Source organism: Caretta caretta, chromosome 16 (genome assembly GCF_965140235.1).
Source record: "Caretta caretta isolate rCarCar2 chromosome 16, rCarCar1.hap1, whole genome shotgun sequence".
NCBI lineage: Eukaryota > Metazoa > Chordata > Testudines > Cheloniidae > Caretta > Caretta caretta.
This window is the reverse complement of record NC_134221.1, coordinates 13,753,867-13,769,761: the sequence shown is the minus strand read 5'-3', so window position 1 is coordinate 13,769,761 and position 15,895 is coordinate 13,753,867. Positions and strand designations below refer to the sequence as shown.

Here is a 15,895-nt window from a genome sequence, read left to right as displayed (position 1 = left end):
AGGAACCCTAGCATGAAAGGGCCCTGACTTGCCAGCGAATGGTCATGCTGTTGTGGGATCCTGACATGCCAATGTTCAAGCCATTGTCTCTTTCCTTTGCTCCATTCCCTAGGAGCCTGGTCCAGACATCTGGGAAACTGCATGATCCACACGCCGGATGCACAAGTGAAGGCAGCAGTAAGTATTTCTTTAGCCTGCATAAGAGGGCTTCTCAGTACAGCAAAAAACGCTGCATGGACCACTCCACTGTTTCTCCAGGTGTCTTGCCTATTCCCACACACAAAAGCTGGAGCTGATCCAAATCCCACTGAGCCTTTCCACTGTGTTCAATTTGCTTCAGAACAGACCCTTAAGATCTCAGCCCTTCTAAAGGCAAGTCTTCAACTCACCTCTGGAAGGTAAGAATGGACAGCTCTCAGATCGGTAAGTCTACACCAATGCTTCCCAGCAAACCAGTACCAGGTACTATAGGCTTCTAGCCCTGTCAACACCCTACTTTAATTATGTGCATCTTTGGTGGGCCCCAGTCTCTGCTGCCCATCAGCCACTTAAATAGGTGTGCTCCAATCCACCATAAAGCATAAGGGCCTTCAATGTGACCAACAAGTGTGTAAGCAGCAATGGCAAAGAACAGGTGAATTTATCCTGACAGACGGACACTAACACTGAAACCTCCCAGTAGAGTCATTACAAACGTAATGTTTATTTAACACAAGCATGTGTCTGCCCTTCAAGATCTTGCTGTCAGTATGGTCACCACCCTAGAACCGTGCCGTGAAAACAGAGGACCCTAGTGCAACACAAAAGGGAGTAAGCACATAATCTTGAGGCGTTCCAACAAGGACTCTCTCCTAGGAAACATGATTCTCTACCTGGTTGCCCCAGATCAGCCACCCCAGAATCCAACAGCTTTACCCCAAGATAATGACTATATTCCCCTGTCATCTCAACACAGACTGCAATAGAAGGGCCAGATTCTGGTACTTTTACACTGAGTAGTGTCTTACTCCACGAGTCGGACGGCTGACTTCAGTGGAAGTACTTATGGAGTAGAGTCCTACTCACCTGAGCAAAGGTACCAAAAACATCTAATTTTAAGAGCCTCTTTACTGGTTCCTGTTGCTGTCTGTGGGTCAGACTCTGCCACCCTGACCCCTGGTGAGTCGCACCTCACCCCACATGGACTCCCACGGAAATAAGCAAAGGGTACGGTACTACGCAGCACTGGTGTAATTGGGCCCTACATTTCTGTGAACGGCCAAAGATGCCTGTTTTAAGATTAGCAAGGCTGACTTTGGTGTCTGATCTCTAAAAGGAGGGTGCTCAGTACCTCTGCTAGTTAAGTACAATTTGATTTTTCTTATGGCTAAAGCAGGACAAACATGTGCCACGTTTAGGCAACTAATATCCAGAGCAAGCGTCCGATTGCAAGCCTGACTCCCACTGCTCAGCGGTGACTCACTGAGTAATCCATTGAAGTCAGCAGGCCTGTCCCCAGGCAAGTAGCTGCTCACTAATGAGTGCAAAGGGGGGTCAACCTGGCTCCAAGTGCCTAGTCAAGTTTCTCTTTGGAGAAAATTCAAGCCCACAAACCTCTGGGCAGGTTTTTAATTCACAGGATTGCGTCGAAGGGACAGGCAGGAACTATACTTGGGTTCCTTCAATACCAGCGTTTGCCCAGTCGCATGCCTACCACTCACTTAGCGCACCCCCATGTTGCGGCATCTATTAACAAGGTGCCAGCAGCCAGAGCTGGCTGCTTTGATGTCATCGCCCCCCCAGGTTCGTGTAAGTAGCTGAGATGCGAGTGCCGGCAGGATATGCGCCAACAAGCCAGCCCTGGGTGCTTTGATGTGGGTGTCTGGCCGGGTACATGCCAGAGCCCAGGCCTGGCTGTTGGGCTAGGGACAGGCTGTACGGGCCAACAAACTGAATTACACTACAGGTGGCAGCCACTGGTCCCAGCTGCGGCATGGCAGCAGGGGTACCAGCTCCACTGCCCATGCAGCATCTGCTCTGTTCCTAGCTAGAGAACAATCTCCAGGGCTAGCCAGCTGGCACTGCCTTGTGCCCCAACATCCCCCCCCCCCAAGGAGACAGCCGCCCCATGTGTCTGCTGGGGGCTGACCCGTCCGCACTGGCTCTTCAGCCACAACCCTCCTGATTTCAAGTCCAAGGGGATGCAGCGTATATGGGGGGCAACGAAGGGACAGATACTTCCCTGACCTGCACCCCAGCCAGCTCCACGGCAGCCACAGACTGCAGGCTGCAGCGTGAATCCGAGCAGCGATTGCTAGGGAGGGTGAGGCAGCACAAGGGTTACTCCCAGTCCCAGAGCTCCTTGACAACAGAAGGGCAGGACTAGCGATTTTTATCTTTAAAAAGCCCACATCCCGGGTTACAGGCTGCACAAGGCAGCTCACTTGGGCACAGCTGCTGTTCCTTTAAGGTATTTAACAACAAAGCGGTTGAGCAGGCTGGCTCCTCCCAGCGTCTGTACATTCCCCCAGGGTCCCCCCGCCCCAGCCAGTGACAGCAGGGACCCCAGTTCAGGGCGATGAACTACCACTCCCAGAATGCCCTGCTCACAGCTACAAGATGAGGGCAGGGACTGTTCTTCCCAGCTGGGTATTGTAGTCTTTGACTCGCCCTTCCAAGGGGCACGGCAGGGACCCCGCCTCCCCAGCCGGCAGAGCAGAACCAGGTTCTCCCTGGGAATGCTGCATTTTCCATCCCACAGGACGCACCACACACATTTAACCCCACAACCCCGTTTCCCTGCCTCTGACCCAACTGGTTATACTTTTCAGTCAGTCTCCCTAGAGAATAAAGACAGTGCACTGTGTAAGGAGGACTTGGGGCACCTTAGAGACTCACAAATTTATTTGAGCATAAGTTTTCGTGAGCTACAGCTCACTTCATCGGGTGCATTCCTGTAAGGAGTGAAGCTGAAGAGAGTGGGAGACTATCATGCCCAGCTCGGGATGGGGGCACAAGCAGGGAGGGTCTGGGCATCCTGTGTTGCTAGGGCTAGTGGAATTCTGAAATTCAAAACCAGCTCGACTCTGAAGCATTATTGCAAGTTTTCAGTTCTAAAGGAGTCCAGCTCAGATGACCACCCCTGCTCCCCAGATCTCCCACTAATCGAGACCCTCGTCACTAGTGGGTAAGCACTGGGGCAAGAGTGGGGGGAAACAGTTTTCTAGCTAACACCAAGGATTGGGGGTCAGGAGATCAGGTTCTGTTCCCAGTGCTGGTAGTAGCCTGCTGTGTTTCTCCTGCAAGACACTTCACTTTTATTGATCATTTGTTATTATTTGCATTATCATTGTGCCCAGAGCCCCAGTCAGGGACCGGACCTTCTCATGGTAGGTGCTGAACAAACAGAACAAAGACAGCCCAGTAGCTACAGGCCCCTTTTGCGCTCAGCACTGTACATACACTTAGTAAGAGAAAGTCCCAGGTGTCTGGATGGTGGGTCTTGCCCAAGTGCTCAGGGTCTAATTAATCACCAGATTTGGGGTCAGGAAGGAATTTTCTCCCTTGGTCAGATTGGCAGAGACCCTGCAGGGGGTTTCACCTTCCTCTGCAGCATGGGGCAGGGGTCACTTGCTGGTTTAAACTAGTGTAAATGGTGGATTCTCTAACCTGAAGTCTTTAAATCATGATTTAAAGGACTTCAGAAACTCAGCCAGAGGTTAGGCATCTATTGCAGGCCACAGAACCTCACCCCACTCCTGTAATGTGAAGTAGGTCAGACTAGAGGATCCTGATGGTCCCTTCTGGCCTTAAAGTCTATGAGTCCCTGCACCGAAGAGCTTAAAAACAAAAGCAAGACAAAAAGTGGGAGGGAAACTGAGGCACAAGGAGAGGTGACATGCCCAAGGTTATACAACAGGAGACCAACCATCTAGTTCCAGTTCCTCCTATCCCCCTCGCCTCCCTATCTAAAATGAGGATATTAACAGGGCGGTTGTGAGGCTTAACGCGTTAATCTTTGTAAAGCACTTCAATCTCCTTGGGTATAAGGCCCTCTGTATCAGCCCAAAGCAAACTTCTCTTGTACTGATCAGACATCTCTGACCACAGGGCTGGCCTTGAAGATGATGGCCGCGTAAGTCACGGCAGTTTGCCGATTGCCTACAAAACTCCCTTGCACTATTTCAAGCAAATACGAGAGGAGGACGCAAAGACAGACTGTGGTCAAGTCGGAATGATTTCGGGGGTTGCTAATTAGATATACAAAGCCGTTGGCAGTTGCATTTAAACCTAAAACGTAACATAGGAAAGTAGTGACCAAAACAGTATTACCAGCAGCTGAGGGGCCAGAGCCTAATTCCTAGTAGGTTAAACTCCACAGCCCAGAAAACAGCATTCAGGCCAAAGGACTGAACGGCCTTGGAGTGTCGTACCCCTACTGGGAGGTTTTGATTACTCCAAGCACCCATCCCGGGCTCTGAGTGTCACATGTTAATGAAAACCGTCCGCACTAATCTCCTTCAGGGAAAGGCTAAAGTGCATTGGTGGGGAAGCTCATGCTGCCGATGCTTACGCTGGAGTAGTGCAGTAGATAAGCCATCTCCCAAAAATCAATCCAGCATTTCTCATAAATACTAGGCTTGTGATTAAATTGGGGTTTATGGCCAGAAAGGGCCCCCTTGATACCATACAAAATTTTCACTGCATCTGTCCAGAACCTTGATTTGTTTTCACTTATCGACAGAACATCGGTATCATCCACAGCCCTGCCCAGCGAATGGGGAAACTGCACTGCCCAGCTAGCGTACCTTTGGGAGAAAGGCTGCATAGCCCCCGTTCTCCCTCACTCCGAGCTCTCTGCTATATTTTGACTCCAGAATCTATGGTGATGCATGAAGCAGAATAGGCAGCTTGATCAGTTACCTCGCAAAGGTATTGTGGTCATTGATCCATTAGTTGTATAGCACTTCGAGATCCTCAAAAAGGAAGGACTATAGAAGGGACTCAAGAATTTGCTGCAGATGGCACTGGGATCTTGAAGCAGAAAGCACAAGAGCCCCTGGACAGGAACAGGGGAGTACCCTCTCACTCTCTGTCCCCAGGGACACCAAGTCAGAAGGGACAGTCTGAGGTGTCCTGGCTAGCATAAGTGTGTTCACATTCAAATCACATGCTATAACGCTCACAGGGGCTCAGGCCAGGCCGTGACACTGACTTTCCGAAGCACACAAAGAAGAAGAATCGTGAATCCAAGGCACTCTCCTGTAGGGAAACAGCTGCACCCAGGTAAGGCATATGCTACCTAGCCCTTCTCCAGTGCAGGATGGGTTAGAACAGTGGGTGCGAAAGGAGAGCAGCACTTCTGGCTGACAAGACTGTTGTTCTCCAGTTAGCCCAAGAACAGACATGACCCTGGTAGTCTGAGTGGAAGCATCCCCTGCACTGCCCTGCCAGGACCCACTCTGGGGATCAAAAGGGCATTCAAACTGCATCTTCAGTCAGTCATTGGCCTCAGACTGGCCAATAAAAGGACCAAATCAGAGCTAATTGCAGTGGTGTTTTGTTCTTTAGATACCTGCCACCAGCCTGGGACAACCCCCTCCAATATATTTCACAAAGAGGCCACTGTGCAGCCTATGGGAAGTCTTTATACCTAGTGCAATAGAGACTGGAAAGCAAAACGACCCAATGGCTAGAGCACTGATCAGGAGACCTGGCTCAGCCACCGCCTGCACTGTGGCCTTGAACATGCCACTTCACACCTTTGCTTCACTTTCTCTGTATGTAACTAGGGTTGCCAACCCTCCAGGCTTTTCCTGGAGTCTCCTTAATTAAAGATTACATCCTATGATGAAGCCTCCAGGAATAAAGCCAACCAAAATTGGCAACCCTGTATAATTAACCTGGAGCCAGGGATTCTCACCTTCCTTCTCCTCTGTAGCTTTCCCAGCTCTCAAAGAAGTATTATATGAGAGCCAAGTATCAGCATCAGCTACCAAGGATGGGCCTGAGAGAAGTTTTTTCTGTGCATTATTCTTCTTCATACCTCCCCCTGAGTGGGCTTGGACCAAGGACACTAGAGTCCCAATGTGAGTCTTTAAGAAACCTGGAGCATTTTTGACCAGACCCTCCATGGAACTTGCTGGTTCCAGTCCCCTGTAGGTCTGACGCTATGCAAATTAGGGCTACTGTAGAATCCTAGAAATGAGATCATCCAATCTTCTAATCATGGCAGATCCTCCAAATATGGGGGAATATCATTAGCTCCTCTCCCATACACCAGCTGCTTCTTTTAAGAGTACTTTGCAGTCAGACGGGCAATTTGTAGAGAGCAGTGGTTTTCAACTTTTTTTCCTTTGCAAAGCCCTAAAAAATTTCAAATGGATGTGTGGACCGCTTTGGAAATCTTAGTCTGCGGACCCCCAGGGGCCCATGGACCACAGCTTGAAAACCATTTTTTTTAAGAGGAACTCAGTTTACCACCCCAGTCCTTCTTTCAAACCATGTCACACTTTTGGGACACCTGGAGTGTCCAAGTTTCTCTTTGTACTTATAAAATATTGTGATATTGTTCAAGGCCCCTCTCTATACAGATTGGAATTTGCTCTGTGTTTGCTATAAGAAACAATCCAGTGAAAGGAGCGCTTGATATGCTGAACAGTGTCTGGAGCAAAGAGAAAAGTCCAAAAAGCACAGCTGGAATCAGAACTGCTCTTCTGCTCAGAGAAAGGGCGAACACTGGGTTGGTGTTTCATGATCATCTCATTCTAAACACTGAGTTACAGGGAAAAAACCCTCCAACTCTGAAAGATGCACCCGTCGCTACTGAGTGAGATGTTGGGAGTAGCAAGACCAATGCACTTTAAGAAATGCATGTCTGTATGAGCATTGGGAACATGGTCACCTTAGCAATTGGCAACCATTTTCTTCTGGAAAAAGGTTTCCTTGAAGTATGACAGAATTCCTCTTCTAGGGTTCAGGCAGACCCCTGCACATTGATCCATAGCATGGCTCTCATTGCAGGCTCGGAGCCTTTGCAAGAGACAGTGAGTGGAAAAGTTGTTCATCTACCCACAGCGCACCGCTAGGCAGGTTTGTTGGCAGGGGAGAACAAGCAGTCTTTCCTGGGACATACGTGCCAGCATCCAGCTCCTCTGCTCCCTCGGCAGTTAGATATTTTAAACTTGAAAGTCGTGTAGCTGTAAAGTCAGGAATGCAACATTCTCCTAGAGTAGCCAGGACTGAAGGGAGGAGAGTGAGTGAATTCAGCACTGATGAGACACACCAGTGAGACACCTCCTCAGACCAGCCTCCCCTCTGTGATCAGTTCCCCACGTCACTCTGCTAACACGTCTCCAGCCTGAACTGGAGACAACCAAGTCAAGGGGCAAAAGGAGAGTGCAGTGCCCAGCCTGTCTGAGGCTTCCTGGGGCAGGAGGGGTTCACCACCCAGTACTGTGGGGATTCGCATCACAGAGCAGTTTACAGTTCTGGTCAGGTTTTCAGCAGTGCCTCAGAGAGTTGAGCTCCCATTGACTTTCACTGGGAGCCTGGTGCCTGACTCCCTTAGGCACTTTTGGAAAAATCCCACCTTTAAACTTTTAGGGTTACATTCCCCAACCCTTGCACCACATACCCCTCAAAATCAGCAGGGCTCTCATCACTCAAGGTGAGAAAAAAAATGGCAGAATTGGGCTTTTAATATCCATCTCCACCATGCCTCCTGGCTAACAAAGAGCTTGGTTTCCTACACAGACGGATTTACAGTTATACCCTGTGGTTAACACCCAGTTCTCCTCCTCTTGTCCCGTCCTTCCTGTGTCTGACAGGCAGTTTGTTTCACAGCAGTTTGGAGGGAGTTTGAGGTGTTTAACAGTCAGACTTTGCCATGCTCTGGAAGGCCCTGTACAGACTCAGAGCACTTGGATTTAGGGCTCAAGCCCCACCTCCTCGCTAACCAGGGAAGTTTTCTGCACTCCTAAAGGAAGCAATCACTTGAGCTAGCCTCACTTTGCAGACAGGGAACTGAGGTGGGGAAGGCCAAAGTTTCCAGGTGCCCAACTTAGACACATGGGGCCTGATTGTCAGTGATGTTCAATACCCACAATGCCATTCGGGTCAGCAGAAGCTAGAGGTGTTCATGCCCTTTGGATGTGAGGCGCAAGCAGTCTCAGTTCAGCCACCTGGAAACTGGTGACCACTTTGGAAAGTTTGGCTACATGTGACTTGCCAGATCTCACACCAGCATGCCAGGCACAGAACCCAGGACTCCTGACTCCAGCCACTAGACAACACTGCCATCATCATGCTTCAATAAGGTTGACCTGTTGAATTACATTGTCCTTTAATATATTTGTCATTTACAAGGGCTGCAACTCTGCTGACTTATGTGGTCTTACACCAAGCTAACTCCATCGACCGCCAGGGTGTCAATCAAGCAGGTTGTATTTTGCCTTGTTTTCTCTAACCCAGGGTTTCTCAACCCCTTGGGGTCAGGACCCAAACTTGGGTAAACAGAAAGTTTCAAAGGGTCGTGTGGCAGCTCCTGTCCCATGGGGCTGGTTGGGCTTGCCCCCCTGCTCCAGGCACTGCCATCTCTGGGGTCCTAGCACCACTCAGGTTTGGCCCAGCCATTGTGATGACTGGAGTCTGGGTAGGGCCAAATTTGAGTGAGTGGCACTGCAACCCCGTGAGCCATGTCACAACTCCACTGGGACCAAATTAGGTCCAGTCAGGGACATGGGGCCAACCCTGCGCAGCGCTGCACGCCCAAAGGTTGCAATGCTCAGAGTGGAGAGCCAAGGCCAGGCAGCCTCACAGCACAGGAGCTGCCATTGTGGGGTGAGTGCCAGGCAGGACCCAACCCACCCGGAAGGCAGGATCCAACCAAAACCATCCTAGGCCCTCCACCCACAGACTATTTACTAGGTCCTAAACATTTACAAATGGGTCCTGAGCCCAAAAAGGTTGAGAACCACTGCTCTAACCAACTACCCAATAGGAAGTGGCTGAACCCTCTTCATGGTCAGACAGTGAAGGAATTTCTCAGTTTGTTTCCAGGTACATCAACATGAACCCACTGAGAGGATCACTAAGTGCCACTCAAGAAAGTTCCCCCATTGATACAGCACCAGGTGGAAGTACCAAGCACAAGAGGAAGAGTCCAAGGGTCCCATGTTATGCCCCAGTTCTGAAACAGGGCTCCAGATAGGTACTGAGGTTTGCCCACACAGAGCTCACAGCAAGATGAGGGTCTTCTTCATAAACTTTGCTGAAAGAATTCCAATGACATGTTCTAGTCTCAGTGGCTATCTGTACAGCATCAGCACTACGTTAGCTGCTTCACACCCTTTGTTGCGGGCATTGCTGAGATAGATGCGAGGTTCCACTACCTTCCCATGGTTTTTTGACACAGGAAAACAAGTTTTCAGATGACATAGTAGGTGAAACAAATTTTCAGGTATTTGCAGGAACAAACATGCATGTGTGTGATACATGCAGATTGCATCTAAATTCATAATGCTAACATATTGCACTGGTAAGGCACTTTCCTGCTGAGGTTTTCCAAAGCGCTCTACAGATATTCATGAATTAGCCCACAACGCTGCTGTGTGGGTGGTTGTGGAATCTCCGTCATTGGAGATTTAAGAGCAGGTTAAACAGACACCGGTCAGGGATTGTCTAGATAATACTTAATCCTCCCATGAGTGCAGGGGACTGGACTAGATGACCTCTCGAGGTCCCTTCCAGTCCTATGATTCTACAAAATATCATTATTCCCATTTCACAGATCTGAATGGACGTTCACATGGGCCAATAATCACTGTTTTGTGTGGAACAAAAACTAAAGATAAGCAAAATTAAGAAGCCAAAAGTTGGAGGCAGCTAACTGCACTGGGGAACACCCTGCTATCTAGCAAAGCATGCCAGGATAAAACAGACATTGTCTGGAAGAGAGAAAAGGCAAGAAGTGAGATACTCTGGGAGGAAACACCCAGGTCTGGGGGAACGCTTAGTTTGTTCATCCCTAGATCTCCGAACACTTTACAAAGGAGGTGTATTATTACTCCTATTTTACAGATGGGGAAACTGAGTCATAGATAAAGTTACTTACCCCAGATCACCCAGCAGCATAGCTGGGGAATGTAACCCAGGTCCCCCAGGTTCCAGCCCAGCACCCTAGCCAGGGTTTGGTTTTGGAAGGTGTGAATATCAGAATGGACTCCTTGTAAGCAAGAAGGAAAATGGCCAAGACTGAACTGCCCATATCCTCACCAGTTGCCTTTTCCTAAGCCATTTTGCACAATGCTTATCCAGGTCTCTTGTATAACACACACATTTGCAGAATACACACTGCACGGTCCAGTGACTTGCTCATTCTTCCCCACGACCAAGCCCAGCTGCCAATACTCACTGCAGCCTAATGGAACACTGCTTTTGGGGTGGCCCAGTCCAAGATGTGTGCCCCATCCCAACTCATGCCACCCAACAGCATCAGACCCTGCATCACCCCATTGAAACCACTGGGACTATTCCGGAGGCGCTGAACACTTCTACGAACTACACCAGTAGGTCACATTGTCTCTCCTGTTGAGTGGCACCTAACTCCGCGTACAGGCCCGGCAAGTCTCACGTTGGGCTCCCAACAGTTGACACACACTGAGTCCATGGCCACTTCTGGAAGTTTCAGACAAAACTTCTCCCCCCTCCCTTTGCTAGTCAACAGCAAGTGACCTTTGGGGTGGTTTCGGCAGGCCACCAGGAAAAGGGAGCAAGTGGGTGCTGATCGCGGAGTCACATTGAGCTGGGAAATCTAAATCAACCCAACCTCAGTGGAGAACACACCCACCATGCCCCAGAGACAAACTGGACTCGGGAGAAGCCTCAGGAATTGCACACCTACTCCACTGGGCATACAGGGCCCGATCCATTGGCCACTGGAGCCAATAAACACATGCCCATTGCATGATGCCATATGGGTATGGAGGTCGGGCTAGTCTAGATGACCAGCTGCCAAGCTGTGAAGACTCCCTCTGTTGAGTGCCACAGAAGAACATACATCTCCCCCAACTTGCCTGTCACACACATGTCAACACTCAACATTGGGCAGGCCATAGTCCTCAGCAGCACCTCTTGCTCACGGATGCAAAAATCCTCCACAAACATTGAGCCCCACAACTTCTGGTTGGTAGGGCAAAGGATACAACCAACATCCTTTTGCCCATCACTGGAACTCAGCCACCTCTGGGCGTGGGGCACCAATGCCAAGTGGCTTCCACAAGGGAGTGTTGTTACCAGGGGATTGAAGTGGGGCTAAACCCCCAGATACTGGAACACCAGCCACGAATGATGCCTTTAAAGAGGACTCTTCTCTTGCTTTCACGATCTTGGCATCAGAGGAAGGGAACCTGAGCAAAGAGTCTAAGGCTCTGCAAAGAAAATGGGACACGGGAACAAAGGCAGCCCTGGGTCAAAAGAAGAGTAGAAAGAATTGAACAGCCATGTGGACACGTGGATCTGTCCATACAGAGCATTCCTCCCCAACAAGGAGACACCGAGTGTTTTGGGAGCCCCTAGATTTCCATTCTCACCCATATGCCAAGGGCCTTAGGACACAGTCCTCTCCCCAACACTGATGCAAGCACCTATTTCCTTGGGTGACTCTCCTCCTTCATAGCAGAGACTTTGAAAGGCCACCCATGCAGCTGAGCCAGCATGTTTCTATCACGCAAAGCCAGAGAGTGGGCATGCAAAGAAATCCACCCCCTTGCATACAGTGGAAGTGGGTTCTGCACAGCTCCGTTTACAGCAGCGCAGACATGGACAGGGGTGATCCTCGAGAACATGGATTTTGTGCCACATCCATTGCGTAAAGCAGAGTTTATAACCCAGTTACCTCCCACTTACCCATCTCCAGGCAAGAGATTTTTGCCTTTCCTGTACTAACAAAGACCACCGCACCGCTAGTGTGGCGGGGATCTAGTGGCCATAGAGGGGTGCCTTGCCCAGAGATCCAGGGTGGATTCAGCCTCCCAAGCCTCTCACAAAGCCTGGCTAAACACTGATTAAGAACTGCCGGCCTGTAGCACAGAGATACCTGTGCTACAATCCCCCAGCTCAGGGAAACACCCGAGAGAAGGGGTTGGCCTTCCAACAAGCCTGAAGATCCACAAGCTCAGGCTGTCAGACTAGTCGGGAAAAGCCAATCAAGATGGAGTCAAGCATCCCCCACTGGGAATGCCCACAATGCGGCCCTCAGACAGTCTCTCTCCACCTAGAGATGTTTTAATGAGCACGCCTCAGCAGACTTCAGCTACCTGTGTAGCCCGCTGGGAGAGAGGATGGGAATCTTAACTAGGCCTTCAGTTACTTGGGTTTAGAAGTTTGTCGGTGCAGGCAGGGAGCAACCATGAGCACCAGTTACATTGTGCACCCAGATCTAACTAGCAATTGACTGCACTTTACCTCCTGTTGCAACAAAGAGGGAAGAGGCTTCAAAACGCAAGCACACAATTCCTCAAACCTGCCTATCCAAACCCTCAACTGTCACACTCTGCCTAGGCTAGAGGAGAGAGCCTCTCTCTTTCCCACATACACCATCAATAAGGAGACAGGCTTCTCACTCATTTTCTTATGCAGAGGGAGCTTTCCCCCATCCTACCCAGGAGCACACAATACAAGAATCAAAGCTGCTTCAGCCAGGTAAGTCACCCTCCTACTTGCCCAGGCAAGAGAGGTTTTTGCCTTTGTGGCACATAAAGGAAGTTCACTGCCAGCGGCAGGTGAGAAATTGGGGGAAAACACGTAAATGTTTGTTTCCTAGAGTCACATCATCCACTAAGAGCCTGCCCCTGCCGCCCATGCGGCCCCAAGCCTCCCACTGGTTTCAGCTACAGTGAGGTGTAGGAACGCAGGATTGGGCCCTCAGGTGAAAGGCACCATCCCCCAGCCCACCAACACAGCATGAAAGGCACCTTCCGTCACCAAGCCCCCCAGCCCCCCCATCCCCTCTCAAACACAGGTCTGAGCCACTGATTCCACACCAGCGCAGAGCCCATGGCCTCTCTTCAGCCTGCCCTACCACAGTGCAGAAGGGCTGCAGAGGTTTTTGGCCTGGGCCCTCCACATATGGGTGAAATTCACCCAACATGAGTAACTGGCACAGAGCCCCTTGGGGGACAAGAGGATTCACAACTGGCATGGAGGAGCCATGTTACAACAGGACCCACCGACCTTCTCCAAGAAGCTCTTGGTTCTATTTTAAACTCTCCCCAAGAGACTCCCAGTCCCCACCCTGCCCAGCCCCCAGCCCACACAGGCTAAGAAACTCTCCTTCCCCAGAACTTGTCATGCCATTCTTGTAGGGCTATGTAGAAATTCCTGCACAGCACACCAGTACTGTCAGCTCCTCTGGGATTCAGAAGCCAACACTCACCCCATGAATAGCCCCCATGTAGTTCTTCTGTCAAAAGCTTAGGCCTTGCCTCTGAAATGAATGCCTGAGTAACTCTCCGCAGAGTTAGCCCCATCAACTTCAGTGACACTCCTTACACGGTTAAGTGCGTAACTGGTTCTTACCTGTCCAAAGAGGCCAGTCCACAACCATTTCTCTTCAGCACCCCCCTTTCTTGAGTACTTTAGCAACTCAGCAGTCTTCTCACTCTGGAGCAAAGGAGGGTCCAAACAGAGCAGAGCTCTTCAGAAAATGTCCGAGATCTTCCCTAGACAAAAGCCCTTCCCCGTGGTCACAGGCAGGTTAACCACAGCCTCTGCTAGAAGAAAAGGAGTACTTGTGGCACCTTAGAGACTAACTCACGAAAGCTCATGCTCAAATAAATTGGTTAGTCTCTAAGGTGCCACAAGTACTCCTTTTCTTTTTGCGAATACAGACTAACACGGCTGTTACTCTGAAGCCTCTGCTAGGTGGGTCCCCACACCACTGGCAGGAGTCTGCCTTATACTCAAGACAATCTGCTTCATTATCTCCCAAGGCCACTCTTTCTTATACCAGTCTCTGTTCAGGCCCCCCTCAACTTCTTTACAGCTGTCCTTCCAAGACTGCTCCCTAGTAACACAATCCAGATCTTAACTCATCTCTACCACCTCTTTCATTGAGAAGAGAAAGAAGGAAACAGGCTAGCTCTTATATAGCCATGCCCAGTCATGTGGGTCCCTTTTGGTCACATGATCCCTCTAGGAACCACACCCACCCTCATTGCTGGGCCTTATAGGGCTGAAAGCTCATAGTGGGGTAACCAGGCATTGGCTTTAAAGGGTTAGCACACTCTGCTATAAAATGCCTTGCTGAATAGGGCTGGACTTAAAAGTTAAGCATGTACTCAAGTGCTTTGCTGCATGGGGCCCTAAGTTATTCACATGGGTAAATGTTTGCAGGATTGGGGTCTTAGACTGTAAGCCTTTCAGGGCAGAGACCTTGTGCTATTTGTACTGTGAGGTGCATGGCTCAGTTCTGGGTGATGTGCAAAATATAATGATAATTAATAGCAGAATAAATTATATGTATTCACAATCATATCTGTCAAAATATTTTTTTACACAAATACCTTGTGTCCCAATCCAGCAAATGTTTAGGTCCAGATCCTCAAAGGTATTTAGGCTTCCAACTCCCACTGAAATCACTGGAAGTCAGGAATCTAAATACCAGGCTTTGAGGATTTGGGCCTTAAGTACAGATTTAACTTTAAGCACAGGAGTAGTACTCACATGTTTAAAATTAAACCCGTGCCTAAATGTTGGCAAGATGGATTTAGAGAATTAAAGCTGAAAGAACTTTTCATCATTTGGTCTGTTTGGTTATTGGACAATGAATATAGATTTGTCAATTTCAGTGGGGGGTTTTCAAGTCACTTTTGGGGTTTCATGAACTAGTCTAATGCTTGGGTTAAAACCCTGCCAGAGAGGTTTCAGTCCAAACAAAATGGGGATGAAAACACTTTTTCATTAACGTTTTCCCTACAAAAAAAATTAACAAATTATTTCTTTTAATATTTGTAGAAACATTTTTTTTTACCAAAGACAAATCCTGACCCTATTCTATTTGACAAGTCTCTTTAATACCAGCTTAGCCTCTACACAATTAAAAAAAAATTAAAAAACAAATATGCACATGCGCTGAGAAGGATTAATAAAGATTTCATAAGTCAATAAATGTAAGTGGAGTTGAATGAAATGAGTGTTTTAACCACTTAAACTCCAAAATTGTTCCTGCCTTCTTAGATTTTCACCCTTAACAATGGACAGCAGCAGATCGGGGAAGACATATCTCAAGGCTTGCATGCACGGGGGTGGGGGTTTACAGCAGAGTAGCTACAGCCATGCGGCTACACCAGTGCAAACCCCTCCTGTAGCTGCTCTGCACCAAGGTGAAAAGTTTCAAACGGGAATATGCCACACTGGTGGACTAGGCATTTTTACAAGTGTAGCTATGTTAGTGTAAAAACCCCTGTTGTAGACAAGCCTTTAGATCCAAGGTTAGGGAGGTTCACACGAAAGAAAAAAAAAAAACAGAGATCCTGGGGGAGTTTGCAGGTGTCAGCTATTAAGCATCATTAGGAGAGGGGAATATTTGACAATCCACATAATCAAAGGGAAAGAGAAAACCAGGTATTTCATTCTCATTTCTATGCAAAGTTAATGCCAAGTGCATTTCCCTAAACAGCACTGGACTGTGACTTAGGAGACACGGGGACTATTCCCAGCTTTGCCACCAGCCTGCTGGTTGACTTGGGGCAAGTCACGTCCCTGCTCAGTGCCTCAGTTTCCCCATGCGTAAAAAACTGGGCTAAAATACTGATTTTCAAAGCGCTTGGATAAAAGCACTAATAAGATCTAGGTATTATTATTATATTGCTTACAACAATGGGGTTGATCCTGCAAGGAGCTGTACACCCTCAAC

General features: G+C 49.0%; 1 long non-coding RNA gene across 2 annotated transcripts in view; it reads right to left on the bottom strand.

The window, feature by feature from the left end:
- LOC142069435 (uncharacterized) overlaps positions 1 to 13,736 on the bottom strand; it is a 47,985-nt gene extending 34,249 nt beyond the window's left edge. The window contains exon 1 of one of the 2 annotated variants that reach the window (XR_012665256.1): positions 13,558 to 13,736. This is a non-coding gene — a long non-coding RNA (uncharacterized LOC142069435). Of the gene's footprint in view, positions 1 to 2,226; positions 2,375 to 13,557 lie in introns of those variants that run through there. The other variant, XR_012665257.1, reaches the window with a different exon arrangement.
- Positions 13,737 to 15,895: the final 2,159 nt, after the last annotated feature.